Source organism: Pongo pygmaeus, chromosome 8 (assembly GCF_028885625.2).
Source record: "Pongo pygmaeus isolate AG05252 chromosome 8, NHGRI_mPonPyg2-v2.0_pri, whole genome shotgun sequence".
Lineage (NCBI taxonomy): Eukaryota > Metazoa > Chordata > Mammalia > Primates > Hominidae > Pongo > Pongo pygmaeus.
This window is the reverse complement of record NC_072381.2, coordinates 83,818,580-83,832,899: the sequence shown is the minus strand read 5'-3', so window position 1 is coordinate 83,832,899 and position 14,320 is coordinate 83,818,580. Positions and strand designations below refer to the sequence as shown.

The window sequence follows — 14,320 nt, the reverse complement described above, 5'->3', positions numbered from 1 at the left end:
ATGAACATTTGAAAAGCGTAAAAGTAGTGCTACAAAATAGTTCAGGTTTACATGTCTTTATTATATGTTCAGTCAAAGCTATCAAAATCAGTTCTTACAGTTTTAATTATAATTGCAAAATAAAAATTTTATAAAATTTTCTGAGTAATCTTTTATAATCTTTAGCAGATATAAGTTCATTTAATTTATTTAGAAGTGTTGCATAAAACTCCTTTGCTATATTTTCTAATATGTAAGTATCATTGAGAGGCTCTGCTGTGAAAAAATATATATTGTAGAAATGTTAGGAATTTGTGGTGAATTAGTCTTCACTGATTTTTCAGGTTTTAGAATTTCTATTGCAGTCATAATATTCTAGTCTGACATTTTTCCTTTTTTTTGAGAAACAGTGAGATGATGGCAAAGTGAATATGTCCCATTTTTTATTGCTTTTCATCAAATGTTACTTTCTCATAAACTGCAGAGTGAACCTTTCTCCACCAAGTAATTATGCTGATATGTTGTACATTCTTAATACTCCTTAAAAGTGAGGGAAAATAAACATATCAAATGTCAAATAGCATAGAAAAATTTCTCTGCTAATCTGAGAATAAGAGTTATATGTTTGGATTCCCTTGATCATATCTCTTCATGAGGATGGTACCAACAACCCAATAGGAATTTATCATTTAAAAAAACACACAAACACTGATATAATACAACTAATATAAGACATTTTATTATATTTATACTAAAACCATAATAAAAAGGTTGTTTATACTTAATGGGACAATCCAGGGAGGGGAGGAATACAGGGCTGAACACCAGTTGATATGAGAAGGCTCTGAGATTTTGGTTGTTAAAAGTCACTCTGCACCAGCATGTGATGTGTCTGCAATGCTGTTATAAATGCCATCTTAGGCAGATTTGACAGAGGGATTCGGAGGTTATGTAGACCTGTTGGGCTCTGTTAATCAGAAAACATCTTTAAAAAGATATAAGAAGACATAAGAGCTGAATTGGTAACTATTGTCATACTCCTTCATTTAGTTACTAATAACTAACATTTATGGAGTATTTACTGTGTCAAAGACACTGCTAAGCCCATTATGTTATCTTACTTATTATAATTTAATCCTTACAACAATCTATTTCTATGGACACCTACTTTATTCCATAGCCCATGCTAGAGATTGAGGATTCAAAAAATTAAAGTTGCCTGACTTAGAGTCAGTTCACAGAAGGACCCACTGAGAGAAGTAGGGTGATTGCCCAAAGAAAAAGTGATTGAGAATGTAACAGTTGGTGGCTGTGCCAGAGTCTGAAGGGCTGTCATGGATATGCTAAGGGGATGACATTTTTAATGTAGAGGAAGGGGGAATAAAGGCACAAAAATTATGAGGAAACAGATATCAGTCACTCTAGTGAAATCCAGATAGTTATCTAATGCTTGTGTTCTAAAACTTGGTACATAGTCTGTTTTGTGAGGGGTATAAAAACTGGGCACAGTGTCTCCCATTAGATCACAGGGCCTACAGACTGATGAAGGCAAGTATATGGATAATGGGGTAGCATGTAATAGGCCTTTTAAGGGAACAAGCAGTGTCACGGGAAACCAGCGGAGGTGCAGATTTACTTTGCACTGGAGGGGGCTGACAAAACATGACATTTGTGTTAACCTTAATGTGGTGAGGATTGGACTGATGGAGCCAAAATAATAGTACAGTATCCAGTGGTTTCAGGAACAGAAGCATGAAGATAGGAAATTATAGGACATTTTGGTGCAATGGTGAGTATTTTGGTTTGGTTGTAGTGTGAATTTTATGAAGGGAAATAATGGAAGAGAAAGCTAAACAGCTGGGCACAGTCCTGATCATGAGGTCTTTGAAAACCACAGCAGACAGTTTGCAATCTTAATTCTGTGTAATTGGGAAATCATTGAAGGCTTTTGGGGGGAAAGATGGTTTTAAGGAAATGATTTTTTAACAGCTCACCTTTGCTTTTTGATAAAATAGTTTTCTCTCTGTCACTAAAAATGTGTCAGTTTAGATGATAGTTTAGGAGGAATGTTACATAGAAGAAAGCATGCCAGGAGTGGGAAGTTTTTAAATCTGTGCTCATTTACTGGCTTGGATCATGGTGTCATCTTCACTGTGACTCCAGTTTCTAGGAGTGTCTGGCCCACGGTAGGCATTCGGTGAGCCTTGGGGAAGGATGTAAGAGACAGATAGAACTTCAAGTTCCATTCCAGGTCTGAAGTTCTTTGATACAATTCCAGAAGTTAACATAGCTTCTAAAACAAGATTTCATACAAAGATCTAATTCTGTAGCCAAAGCATAACAGTTGTAGGATTTTAACTCCAATAAAATACACAAGATTTTTTTTTTTAAAAAAGAGCAAGAGTTAAACAACAATTAGATTCAGTTGTGGCTTCTCTCACATGCCTCTATTGTTACTGTTTTCTCCTGTGTCTCTTATAATAGTAACCGAAAGGAAGTAATGATTATCTCAAATTTGGTGTTGTCCTATTGATTAGTATTCACGTTTTAAATATAATTGCTGACATTATATTAAAAAATATAATTGTTGAAAATTTCTGAACCAAAGATAAATACCAGCTTGTAGTAATGCCAAACCAAAATTGAATCCTTTGAAGGTTTCAAGATCTGTTCCCTGAATGTCTGCAAAATTCCACACTACTTACAGCAGGACTTAGCTTTTTTAGCCTTTCTGAGAATCAGTAGATGCACTCAGAAAAGTTTACCAATGCACGTGTACATAGTCTTTGGATGCAGTTATAGGCGGGTTTGTTTACAGGCCCCATGAAGATAATCAATAGACATCCCCACCCCTCAGTTGGAAGCGAATTCAGTGGTTACAGAAATCTCACTTCAATATATTTGAGGTTGTCGCAAAAAAGATGTGTACTGCATATATCTTTAAAACAATGTTTTTTGAGATGGAACATACAAATAAATGCCTTTAGAGGTAAAAGTTGTATGGAAGCCAAGAAAATATTAAAGAAATTCAAAAATGCTGCTGATCCACACATATTTCTCAAAGGTCCTATAAACATTACAACACATTTATCAAAGAACATTTGAAGGTGCCAAGATACTTCCAGTAATAAGTGTGATTATATGATTAAAATGCATTTGCGTAGCCTTTGGGGAAATGGAGGAGGGAGACAAGGAGAGAGAAAATAAAGAGGAAACTGCATTAGTGATTCTCTGCCTTAGTTGTGAAGTTGACTTGTATTGAACAATAAGTTAGAAAAACACCAATTTTTCCAAAAAAGTGTATGTTAAGACCTAAGGAATATTATTTTTAACCTATCTAAAGTATGGAGTCGACCCCCTAGAAGTTAGTGCTTCTGTGGAGAAAGGAGACCAACACAAATCTTCACCACCCCAACCCCTGCCCACACACTTTCTCATTAAAAGAAGAAAGGAATTGGTGGAATGGATGTTGTGTCAGTCTCACTCTGCCAGAAAACAGAGTTAACTCCAAATGGTTTAAGAAACTCTAACAACGGGGCCGTTTACAGTAGACAGGGTTAAGTGAGCAAGCAATGGATATTAATAGATGATGAGGCACAAAAACTGGCAACAGCTGGAAGCCATTATCATCACCCGAGGACTGAAGGGGCAAGAGGAGGACAAGGTATCATGGGAGCCCAGTGAAAAAGGAAACTGCCAAGAGACTACTCAGTGGAATTGTAGTCATGGAGCCATGCGGCCACTGCCAGGGGTGCTAGTCCAGCACTGGGCACGAAGCAGGTCAGAGCCAAAGACAGAATAGCCCGAGGGCAGGGGCAAATGGCGCATAACCAGGTACCGTTCTCAACTCTTGGACTTCTCTGCTGAGAAGACAAAACATCTTTTAAGTTGCCATCCTGGTGAAACTATTTGTTACGAGGGTGCTGTTCTGTGAGGTTTTTATTGCTTACGTTAATAGGCGGCTTAATCACACCCTGAGAATGATACCCAAATATTGCTTTTCTAAATGTCCTTGTTTGGGAGACATTGGAAAATTCTTTAAAGAAAGAGCAGTATATCCCCACTACCCACATTGTCCTTTTTTTCCATTTATTCCAGAAACCATTACTGCAGGAGAAGAGAGATGTTGCCATAAATGTTTGAAAGAATTCCTTGTGTAGTTAGTGGTGGCCATAAACATATGGCCTTCACTAACTATTTGCCCTCTGTTCCAACCTTGTCTTTCCATGACAGTTAACCCCATCATTATGTATTCCTGCTCCAGTTTCACTGGGGAATTCTGTATTCAGAGCCAAAGTATGTCAGTAAAATATTAAAAGTAACAGCACAACAAATAAAAAGAGATAAAGTTGAGAAACTGCATGGCAAAAAGCCTGTCACAGAATTGTAAAGGAGAAAGAAGGAACTTTTTTTTTTAGCTAATTGAGAAAGCGTTGTTGTCATTATTGCTAACTTTTAAAGGTCTCAATTTTTAAGGGAATTCTTGAAACATTGTACTGGGGAAAACAGGAAGTTCTGACTTGAATACATTTTGTTTTAAAGTAAAGGATGTAATTTGAGTGAATTGATCTCAGACTTTACAGATGATCTTTTAAGGTATGAGTATTTTTTCTGCATTATAAAAGTATAGTTGTTCATAATGGAAAATACAGAAGAGCTTAGAGCATAAAATAAAATAGAAATTACCTGTGACTCTGTTTCTTAGAAGTAATCACTATTAATTTGGTTTTCTTCTCCTCTTAATATATGTGTATTCTTAAAATTATGATATTGTGATCCTTCATTGATATTTCCAAATTACTTTCCAGATTTTCTCCACTGGGTTTTATTTCCACCAAAAGTATGGGAATTTAACTGTATCCTTGTTGGGCTTGAAATTTTAAAGACCTTTGCCGATTTTATTTTAAAAAGTGATTTAGTAAGGTTGAACTTTATTCATAGTTATATATTTATTTATCATTTTGTATTGAATTATTTATCCATGTCTTTTGCCCATTTCCTTAAGGGACAATTAATATTTTTTTAAATTATTTTTAGGAGCTCTTTGTGTAGAAAGAAATTTCAGATCATCTTTCTTGTTAGAAAGGGTAGGACTAATTGGTCACCCTTATCAGGTGATTATTTGATGCAATTTTTGATGCCTTCTTGCTTTTAGAAAAACCAGTTTTAAAGGACTGAGCTCAAAATTTTTGTTATTTAAGATATTTAAGGGCTGAGTGTGGTGGCTCATGCCTGTAATCCCAGCACTTTGGGAGGCCAAGGTTGGAGGATCACTTAAGGCCAGGAGTTTGAGACCAGCCTGGCCAACATGGAGAAACCGCATCTCTACTAAAAAATACAAAAATTAGCTGGGCATGGCGGCATGCACCTGTAGACCCAGCAACATGGGAGGCTGAGGCAGGAGATTCACTTGAATCTGGGAGGCGGAAGTTGCAGTGAGCTGAGATCGTGCCACTGCACTCCAGCCTGGGTGACAGAGCGAGACTCTGTCTCAAAAAACAAACAAACAAACAAAAAAAACATTTAAGCAGGAGCTTTGCCTTTGAATAAGTGCTTGATGAATTCTGACTTAGAAATTGTTAGGTGTTAGGTAACTTTTAAGATATCTTTCTTAAGAAAAATAAAGGATTGTTTTGAAGTTATTTGACATTAAAACCTTATTCCCATCTCCTCGCCCAAAGATATAAATCTCTTAGGACTGAGAGATTAGGATCCTTCATTTCTACTTTATGAGAAAAACAAATAATACACAGTTGGGGTGAGGAATAATGCACAGTTGGGGAGAGGAATAGGCATATTGTGCCAGTATATGTGGCTTCATGAAAAAACTATTAACAGCTGTTGTTAAGCTAGTCTGTAGAAAGTGGGAGTGAGAAGAAGGCAGATAGGCATTTTCCAAGTGATAATTTTCTTTAAGGACCACTTACCTAATATTAGGCCCTTTTAATTTTTGTGAATATTACCGACTTTGAGATCATGAACAAGCTTGAAACACAGTCTTTAGCACACAGAGTCAATTGAACCTATAATTAGCTGCTCTTTAGTGTAACATATAAAAGTTATATGTAACGAGTGTAACATACAAAACAAAGATGAGAAAGGTAAAGAATTTTAATGCCAGTCTCAAGTTGCTAAGTTATTTTTAGAATCGAATTCCTAAAAGTTTTGCTGTTTCCTGCATGTACCTGTAATTGTTCCTTGAATCACTTCAAGAGACAAATTTTCCAGTTTCTAAATTCTTATCTGAGTAGGTCAGACATAAAGAGATCATGTATATAGTATGATGTGGTCACTTTTTTATATATGGGACTTTCTTAGTCTAATGTGTGTGAACTCTTAAATGCATAGTGTCTTACTCTGTAACAGCAACCAGCAGTTGTGTGTTAAGATTTTTCACGAAGAGTCCCAGCTGTTGTAAAAAGGAACAATCTGCCCTGGGCACAGATTACAGTGCTTTGGGTTTAGACTGCAGGCAGTACCTCTGGGACCTGTCATGCACACTGTGAACATCAGTATTCCTGGGAGACAGAAGGCAGATTAGTCACTTCTGGCTCTTAGAAGGTCTTGCATAACTTGCTGTTATCTCAGTACAATTTCCTGGGGATGCTTTATCCTGGCATGTGCCCCCTCCTTTATCAAAAGGACCATTGAGTATTGGACTGGGGTGCCATTGCCATTGCAAAGGGCTGGTATTGTTTCCTCCTCTTCATCCTGTATCCTCGCATTATTGTTTTTGCCATGTGGGCTGTCTTGGCTTTGTTTCCACCATCGCAAGAGTTGCCCATCTCCCACTCATACTTATGTCAACGACCTCCCTTGCAGTAACCTAGCACTACCCATGCTTTCTGTAGAATTGTTATATACAAACCATTCTAATGATTCCAGATTTCCTCCTGGCACTTCATTTTCTTTCCTCCCCTTCCCAGAATCCTCTTCCTTATCTCTGGAATATAGAGCTCAGATGCCAAGAGGCTGCAGGAAACTAATTTAGTTAGGCTTTGTGTTTCTTTCTTTTTCCACCCTCCGTGTTCCAAAGCTGGATTTCTCTTACGCTTTGGATTTTTCTCTGCCCTCCTCCTATCTGAACAGCAACTTTCAGATTATGTCTAGGGTTTAGTTTACACTGTATAAGACAAAGTGGTTTATAAGATAAGGTAGTTTATCCTTTTCCAATTCTCACACTCCTTAAATACATCTGTTGTTGATTTTCATCTGGTATGCCTTGATTTTTGCTTTCTACTTTGTTTGCATTTCATTGTTCTTCTCTGAGATTAATTCTAGGCTTTTTTGCTGAGCACCCATAACTGTGTTTCTGATTAAGTAAACAGCTTTGATAAGTCACAGTGGAATCTTAACACAAACTGGCATTTGCACAATTTACCTCTTCCCTCCATTAAGCTGCATTTCCTCCTGAAGTTGAAAAGTCAGTGGAGAATAGTTCTAATAGCCCAGCATCCTTGTAATTTAAACTCTTCCATTGCTGATTATATTGGAAATACTGGTATTCCATCACCAAAAGCTCTTACTTATCTTCCAGCTAGTTTTGAATTTTCTCAAGTTGGTAGCTCTTTTTTATCCAATTGGTAAACCATTCACAGGCTCCACCTTGGTATGTGAATGGACCTCCCACCCTTTCCTTGCATTCAGCAAGAACCTGCCTTAAGTATTCATTACTGTAGCGATGAGGGCACCTGCTCCCCAATCATTGCCAAAGAGAGTTGAAAATGCCTAAGGAATTTGCCATACTTGCTTTCTTACGATTCACTCACATCGCTGCTGCCATTATCATGTCAAAAATACTCTTTCTCTGTTAAATATTAAGTTTCATCTGGAAAAAAGAAGAATCTTGATAGGAAGTTGCCATGGGACCTCATTGTGTATAGGTTGATATGGATACTAATGGTAACATTAATCTCATGAAAATTAGGTTTTTGAATTTAAAATACATTTGTTTTTCCACTGCTTGCTGTCTGTTCCTCTTCTCTTTTAGTTGACTAGTAAGGAGATTATTTTTTCGGTTTTAAAATAAGATATTGGCTGGGTGTGGTAGCTCATGCCTGTAATCTTAGCACTTTGGGAGGCCGAGTCAATGGATTTCTTGAGTCCAGGAGTTCAAAACCAGCCTGGACAATGTGGTGAGGCCCCCCCATCTCTCCAAAAAATTAGCCAGGCATGGTGGCGCGTGCCTGTAGTCCCAGCTACTCAGGAGGCTGAGGTGGGAGGATTGCTTGAGCCTGGGAGGCGGCGGTTGCAGTGAGCCGAGATCACACCACTGCTCACCAGCCTGGGTGACAGAACAAGACTCTGTCTCAAAAAAGTAACTAATTAATTAATTTAATTAAATAAGATACATAAAGATGATTTTATGCTTTATCTTAAAGCAATGTACAGGTAAGCCTTGAACAAGTGGGGTCAGGGATGTTGACCCGCCACACAAAAATACACGCATAATTTTTGACTCCCCAACAACTTTATTAATAGCCTGCTATAGACCAGATGCCTACCAGTAACATGAAAGGTTGATTAGCATATATTTTGTGTGTTATATGTATTATATACGGTAGTCTTAATAATAAAGTAAGCTAGAGAAAAGAAATTTTATTAAGAAAATTGTAAGGGGGAGAAAATAGATTTACTATTAAGTGGAAGTGGGTCATCATAAAAGTCTTCATCCACATCATCTTCGCATTGAGTAGCCTGAAGAAGAAGAATGAGGAGGAGTTCATCTTGCTGCCTTAGGGGCAGCAGATAAATTCCGACTATAAGTGGACTTACACGGTTCAAATCCATGTTGTTCAAGGGTCAACTGTATTTGGTGTAGGGAAGGCCTAGAGCAGATGGGTTTGTTCTTTATCCCGGTTATATCACCTGACATGTTATGGCTGCCCACTAACGTTTTGCTTTAACTATGTGTGGCTTGGGCTCTTTTACTCCCCTCTTGAAATATACTTTGCTCTTTTATTAGAATTCTTACTGTCAAAGAACATTCCTTGAAATAATCTGGGATCCATCTCACTGGCCACAAAATAAATGTAAAGTGCATAGGCTTCTAGTCATCCTGTTTGCTCTTTTAAAATCGTTTCCAGTCAGGCTTAATAAGTCAGTTCAGGTATTCTCCATCTCTTGATAAAGTATGTATTTTCACTGTAAAAAAATGTGATATTGATATGTTATTTGGCCCACGTACAGTTTTTGTTTAAAAAAGAAAGTCAATTTCTTAAGAAGCCAGGGGGAAACATGTTTCACCATAAAATATGGGTAGTGGCCAGTTGACTATGAGTAGAATTCACTTTTGCTGATCACCAAAGTGACTTGCCAACCTAATAGTCATCAAAATAGAAGCCATATTAGATGGCTCAGATAGGGTTTGAAGTAGAATCTCGTCTTTGTCTGGGGTTGTCAATGCATTTGTTTTGTGCCTAAAAGCACATTATTCAGGAAATGCCACTGGGGTGAACACTGCCTTTCATCCACTTTGATACAAAAATCACAGATTCTTAAAATGTGCAAAATAAGAGGAAAGCCAGTTGTAGATGTGTCATCAGATTCAGGCTAGTTTAAGGTTCTTGGAAACATTTTAGATTTTAAGTGAGCTACCTACCATGAGTTATCAAAAATTGTAAAATAAAGTTGCTTATTAGTTTAAGAACCTTATAGTACTATTTCATACCAAAGAAATTTGCATTTATACGGAAATATAGCAGTGATCTAACTGAATTTCCTCATTTATTTTTTGAGGAAACTATACTTGAGTGATTCAGTGACTTTTCCAAGGTGACAGAGCTTGTTTATGGCTAAATTGCGATTAACTGTAGACACCACATATTTTCACCACATCATAAAGGAAATCTGTAGTCGATTGCCACGTCAAAGGCAATAAAAAGTAATACATTCTGTGTGATACATTCTGGCTTTTCCTAGCTTTTCCCTATATGATTCTAAGTGAACCAACGCCCTTGAGAAGCCTGGGGCTTTTTCTGACACTTTTTTTTCTTTCTGAGATTTTTTTCACAAAGTTGTAAGCCTAGGGCTACATTCTTTCTTACATAAAAATTTTGGCCATTATTACTTTGGAACTACTTGCCGACTGTTGACATATTCCCAATGGTTGCAAAGAATCTCAGAAGAAGTTGAGCTGCGCCTCAGTGTTTGTCAACACTGGCCACTCTTGACAGATCCAGGTCCCAGGTAATGCCCGTCTTGATTATATTGTGTCAGAAGTAAAGCGCTTTTGGAAGAAATTAACTTGAAACAAACGTGAAAGAGCTCCACGCCAGGGGAAAGTAAATTCTGTCCACTCATCTGTTTGACAGTTTTGTTTATGTACATAAAATGTAGCACAGCCATCCAGATTTGAAGCCATTTATAATATATAACTCTGATAGGATAACTTTTGTTTTGTTTTTATTGTGAGTGGGAGGCGGGGAGGTAGTCAAACAAGGGATTTTCTGTTGTTTTCTGTCTCTAAATGTACATGCCGAGGGTGGAAGACATACTGTGAATTTGGGGTGTTGAATCCTTTTCTCAGCAGCACTTAATCATGGAGACAGGAAAGTGGCTACAGATTGTTGATGAAAGATTGGCCTAAATTCATCATGTGTCTATAGCACATTACTCTCTGTAGCATAATAAATGCAAATGGCTGACATGAGTATTTTCTGCAGATTTTGCTGTGGAATAGGAATGAAGTGGGAAGGAGGTTTAGGGGCCTGAAGGAAGAAGGAAGAGGCAATAAAATATTCACTAATGTTTCCAGGGGTGGGAATGTTTCCAAGGATGAAACACCACAGAGTAGAAACCAGAGTACCAAGAGATAATCTTTTAAAAGCATAACTAAACTTCACATAAAGTCATAAAAACATTCAGTATTCTTACAATAGAGTAAGGTAGAGAAAATAAAATTTTAATTTTAATATTGAAATAGTTTATTTTTATTGAAAATATGGTTTTTAGCAGGTGTCCTTATGACAGTTGTTGCCTTGTTAAGTCCTTACAGATATCCATATGAAAGTCACAAGAACCTTTGTGTTCAAAGGTTTAACATTTTTAAAAAGGGGTAGTTTTTTCTCTTTGGCATTATTCACATATAAAATACCCATTTCATATGCATGTCCATTACAGCTTCCTATTACTTAGAGAAGGTTGGATTACCATCTGGTCACTTTCTCTACATTAGGATGACACCAGAGAGATGTGAGCAGACGGGTAGGACAGGAATCTAAAAACCAAAAATTGAGATGAATATCTGACAGTTTTTTTGTATTTTTAAAGAGGTGCTAAGATCAGAATATTTGAACTCAGAACTTTTTTGGAAAGTACCACACACACAGTCACCTTGGATATGAGCTTTAGACTCTTTCTGTAGACTTCCATTTCCTCTCTCTGTATTTAGCCATTTCCTAAATTACAGGTGCCATCTGTTCATTCAACAACGGCTTATTGAGTCTCTACCACTTGTTTGGCACTGTGGTAGTTACAAAACCAAGTTAAACATGACCCGTGTGTTCAGAGAACTTGAGGATTAGTTTTAAAATAATAAAATAATTTTTTTTAAGAGCAAATGTCTCAAAACCTTTATGCCTAAAATTGAGTTCTTCAAAGCAATTAATTTTGGGAGGGAGAAGCTCTACACTTATTTCCTATTTTTCTATTATACCATCTTCTAACCCTCTTTATAGCTGACTTTTTCCTCAATTTATGTTTATTAATGTGGTTAATACTTTGACTTTTCTCTGTCAAGTATTTGCAGAATGGGTCTAAAGGAAATCTTAATCCCTAGTGGTATTACACAGACCTGTTTGAATTGTAAACTGTTAACAGTCATTGAAAAACAGAGACCTGAATTTCAGGAATTGAAATGAATGAATTAAGATCAACCTGGAAAAAAGGACACATCTTGTTTGCATCTTTTAAGCAAGAGCCAAAAAGGGAATGAAAAACACAATGCTGCTAGCCACTTTAGCAATCTAAACCAGAATTTTGTCATGTTTGTTTTTCTCTGTCCTTATTAAGCTTGACTGTTTGAAGAACCACTTTCCAAAAAAGCACTGATTCAGACCCTGGAGGTAAATGTGTTACATGTTGGTGACTGTCTCTGCATGCATGCTCATGTGTCTTTGTGCCCACTGATAATTTATATTTTTGGTCACTAGATGGTGCCCTTTCACTTTGAACGAAAGTGTATTTTCTATTGAGGCGTTTGCTTTTTATTTTGCTTGTTGTTCTGTTGATGCAAAGATGGTGGAAAATCATCTTATTTCATGATTTAAGAAAACCACATTCTCTCTTAAATTGGATACGAGGCTCCCTGTCCCTCTATCTATCCATAGTAATTTTAATGTGATTATCCAACCTGTAAAGTAACATATTTGTAGATTATCATACCACTCACAACTTACCGTTAATTTATTTTGTGGGAAAAATACAAATTTATCCTATAGAAGCATTTTTGTATAATATATATAGGACCAATACACAAATGACTACAATTGAAGTATCTGTGTGGTTCAATCTGCTATTTTCTGCACTTGAGTTAACCATCACTTGGAAAGCCAATAAAATGTCAATTAGTGAGTCCTGAAGGCCCAGAAACCTGTATTTTAACAGGCATGTTTTGAGACACATTGGCTTCTAATCACCCACAGTAGTAGCGAACATTTTCAGTAGAGGTTAACTTCATTGTCAGCCAACAGTAACTAAAACCAAAGTTAAGGATAGTTGAGAGTGAAATTTTGAAGGTAGACATCTCTTTAAAACCTGATTGAAGGTAGATAGCAACTTGAAAACCTGATTGAAGAGGGAATTAAGGAGGCTAGTCCCCACCCTGAGGCTTTGGCTCTGGTATCTCCCTCTACCTGGAAGGTTCCAGCTCAGCCAAGTATCTTACCTCCTTTAAGCCTATTGCCTAGCCTAGCTATTATGGATGAAATAAGAATTATTGAATAAAATGATCTGTCTGTTTACATAAGTGTGGTAAAAGTTGGCTAGAGTATAACAGAGAAAGGGCAGTCCTGGTTCTTGTTAGGATGCATTAGAGAGCAAGCAACGGGAATGAGATGCTGTTGGGCTCTCTCCCAACTTGTGTTGGTCAGACACCCCTTGTGCCTTGCTGTTAGGCCCCTCATTTCATAATAACTGATGCTTAACATTTTGGAAAGTTTTAACCACTCTTAAGACCTTTGACCTTCACAGTGTCCCTATGACAGGTTAAGTGTCAGGGGAGGGATTACAAAATAGCATAAGGAAGTGTGCTTGAGACCAAGAGCAGCCACCAGGAGAGGGTGGGGGCTGGAGGTGGTGACAGAGACTCAAATTAAGCACAGCTGCTGGACATCTCCCCAGGAGGCCAGAGGCATTCCTGAACTCTGAAGCTTGGTGCACTATTATTAACTGTGATTTCACCATCCTGGTCCTAGCAGTGGGTAGTTTTAAGAAAAATGGTTTCCTCCCTTCTTTCCTTCCTCCCTCTTTTTTGGTGAGGGGAGTGGCAATTGCCCAGTTGCAACATAAGAATATGATATGCTGTCTGTGGCATTTTCACCTGGGCTGTGGGATGGGGGTGGGAGATCACAGTGTCAGGGGAGTATGTGTGGTTTAGATAAAATCCCCACCCAGTGATTCTCATTCCTTCTCCTAGAGAATAGATGCTTTAGGAGTTAAAGTATTCAGGCAGAACTGGTGGTAAATTGTGAAAGGTTCACATGAAAGGTGCTCAGTAAACATTTACTGACTCTTTACTGACTGGATGCATAGTACAGAATATAAAAGACTTAGCCAAGAAGTCAGTACATTGTAAGCACTCAGTAAGGTTGAGACATGATCAGTGGTTGTGATAATCATAATGAATTATCTCTATGTTATTCAGTTTTATCATAAAGCTAATGGGTATAGAACTTTTGACTTATCCTAGAATGATGTTGGTCTGTGTCAAAGGCTGACCTGTAAAATAAGGGAATACCTGGATTGCTGGGCAACTTGAAAACCTGATTGAAGAGGGAATTAAGGAGGCTAGTCCCCACCCGGAGGCTTTGGCTCTGATATCTCCCTCTACCTGGAAGGTTCCAGTGTCTTACCTCCTTTAAGCCTTTACTCAGATCTCTTTTTCTCTATGAAGTCTGATACTCCTCAAGACTCTCCCATAGCTGGTACTTCATCTTTTTGTCTTACTCTTCTTTTTCTTTTTTCATAACATGTATGTTCTGATTAATTATTAATTAGATAATTTATTTGATTAAATTATATTTTGTCTCTGCAGAAGAACCAAGTTCTTTGTGGACAGGGCTGTTGCTTCTTCACTTACCTCTTCTCTCTAGTCCCTGGAACAGTGCCTGGTACATAGTAG

The 14,320-nt window shown here is 37.5% G+C and overlaps 1 protein-coding gene across 5 annotated transcripts in view; it reads left to right on the top strand.

Moving 5' to 3' along the window:
- The window catches only part of BICC1 (BicC family RNA binding protein 1), a 319,977-nt gene that overhangs the window by 258,555 nt on the left and 47,102 nt on the right, over nucleotides 1-14,320 (top strand). The window lies entirely within an intron of this gene.